At 47.7% G+C, this 2,614-nt stretch overlaps 1 non-coding gene across 1 annotated transcript; it reads left to right on the top strand.

Annotated features, from left to right (window-relative positions):
* Positions 1-808: 808 nt before the first annotated feature.
* Trnaa-ugc (transfer RNA alanine (anticodon UGC)) lies at positions 809-883 on the top strand. The gene has a single exon. It is a non-coding gene; the product is annotated as a tRNA-Ala (tRNA).
* The last annotated feature ends 1,731 nt before the right edge of the window (positions 884-2,614 follow it).

The following is a 2,614-nucleotide window of genomic DNA, read 5'->3' as shown; positions in this document are numbered from 1 at the left end:
CCAACAGAACCTGCCGACTAATTTGCTTTTAACTCTTTCAGTTGTTACTTTATACCAGGGATTCTGTTTACTGTAACCTCCATGCGGGAGTCTGTCCGATGGTCAAACGACGTTATGTTTGTGCGATTCTCGTGCCTGAATGATTTCTTAAATGCGAAATTTAGAACTTCGACTTTACTTTTGCTGTCTTCTGCTGCCACACCAAACTAGTCAACGAGTGACTAGATAGAAAGCTTACACCCAGTTAGCGATTTTACGTAGGATCAGAATTTTCTCGGGTTGTTCAAATGGTTCAAATGGCTCTGAGCACTATGGGACTCAACATCTGACGTCATCAGTTACCTAGAACTTAGAACTACTTAAACCTAACTAACCTAAGGATATCACACACATCCATGGCTGAGGCAGGATTCGAACCTGCGACCGTAGCAGGAGCGCGGTTCCGGACTGAAGCGCCCAGAACCGCTCGGCCACCGGGCCGGCTCTCGGGCTGTCCAGTTACCTTTTTCTAATGAATGATGGTGGTAGTTACCGTAAGCTCCGCGCGTCGATAATTTTACAGACGCATGAAATTTTATTAACTTCGGGATCTCGTCATCTGCGCTTTTGCTTTGAACCGAGAGCGCAACAGCCATTGCCTCCTCAGCATTTTTCGAGTTTCGGTGGGTCTTTTCCATCCTTAATCCACTTACTCGGCACACGCTTCTCCAGAGTATGATTTTCAATCCGTTTAAACTTTGCCAATTCTCCTGTACCTCCCTCGTCCTTATATGGATATGGTGTCTGTTCTCTCGGACACATCCTCTGTGCCCTCGGTGGCTCAGATGGGCAGAGCGTCTGCCATGCAAGCAGGAGATCCCAGGTTCGAGTCCTGGTCGAGGCACACATTTTCACCTGTCTCTGTTGACATATATCAACGCCCGTCAGCAGCTGAAGGTATTAATATAATTCTAATTTCGTTCTAGACGGCTGCAGGTCATCAATGGTGTCTGTTCTCTCGGACATGTCAGAAAGAACAGACACCATATCCATATAAGTATATAGTTCTGGCAATACCGGCCATGACCATCTTCTTCTGTGCGGATGCACACATATTCCCCGACCTCTTACGGGACTTGGTAAGAATGTCTTCCACGAGTAATGAGTGCGCTGGGGTGGGACACTACGAATGTAGCGTGAGGACGTACAAGGTGAGAATGTGGGTCTCGCGGGAGGCGTGCGCGAGATAGTCCCTGCAATCCCACTATCTTCCTTGCCCTCGGTGGCTCAGATGGATAGAGTGTCTGTCATGTAAGCAGGAGATCCCGGGTTCGAGTCCCAGTCAGGGCACACATTTTCACCTTTCCCAGTTGATATACAGGGTCTTTCACTAAATGTGTTTCCCTCTGTAAGTCACGAAGTAATAGTCGACGACAATATTTATTGCGGTAGGTCACCATAAGAAACGTTACACTCTCTGCGATCTATGAACATAGTTTATTCTGTTTTTATCCAAAGCGTTACAGAAAAAAGATACAACTTTTTAAATGGAACAATAGTTGTTTCTATCATGCTCTGTATACGTCAATTTAAATTACATTCCTATCACTTTTAGTTTGGTAGCTACAACCCCTTCAAAGTTTCAGGGGCAGATACCATACAAGCTGCGCATAACGCAATGCGCTTTCTAAATGTGGTGTGGCCAATTTGTAACATTGCTGGTGTCACGGAGTGAGGAGCTTCTTCAATGCGCTGTTGGACTGCCGAATGTCACCGCACACGGCCGTATACCCGACAGTTCGAGCCACACAAACAAACGGGGCTCAATACCCAGTTACTGACATCGGATGAAGATGGCACACACGAATAGCGAGTACGTTGACATGTTGCTGATGCTCGGCGAGTGCCGACACGATGCCACTGAAGCAGCCATGGCGTACACCGTGAGATATCGTAAGCGAAGAGTTCCGGCAGCCATTAAGTTCTTACGTGCCGAACAACGACTTCGGGAAAGAGGCAGCTTGTTAACGCGCCCCAGTACTAGGCGAAGAACTGCGAGAAGTGAGGAGACGGAGGTGTTTGTTTTTGCTACAGTACACCACGATCCTCACGTCAACTTACGAGCCGCTGCTGCAGTCGCTGGTGTCAGTCTCACATATGTGTGGCGTAGAGTACACGGCCACAGGTTTCACCCGTACCGCCTAGCACTGACCCAGGAGCTGCATGAGAACGATTTCCGTGTGAGAGTCACATTCTGTGAATGGGCCATTTTTAATTTCACGCTGGAGTTTTTACAAGGTGTTATGTTATCTGGTGAGTACACTTTCACAAATTATGGTGCAGTGAATCGCCATAATGTCCACTACTGGGCTGCAGACAATCCTCGGTGGGCACAACCTGTCGACCGCCAACGTAGGTGGTCTGTTAATGTTCGGTGTGGAATCCTTGGCGATGAAATCATCGGTCCACGCTACTTCCCAGGTACACTGACATGTGAGTTATATCGCGCGTTTAAAGTCGACAGTTTTGGTGGTCTCCTTGAACATGTGTGTCTACACACGAGAGTCCATATGTGGATGCAGCACGATGGTAACCCAGCTCATTATGCGCGTGCTGTTGTGGAATAACTAAACAA

Source organism: Schistocerca nitens, chromosome 1, assembly GCF_023898315.1.
Source record: "Schistocerca nitens isolate TAMUIC-IGC-003100 chromosome 1, iqSchNite1.1, whole genome shotgun sequence".
Lineage (NCBI taxonomy): Eukaryota > Metazoa > Arthropoda > Insecta > Orthoptera > Acrididae > Schistocerca > Schistocerca nitens.
Note: the sequence above shows the minus strand (reverse complement) of the source record. Positions and strands in the feature narration are given on the sequence as shown.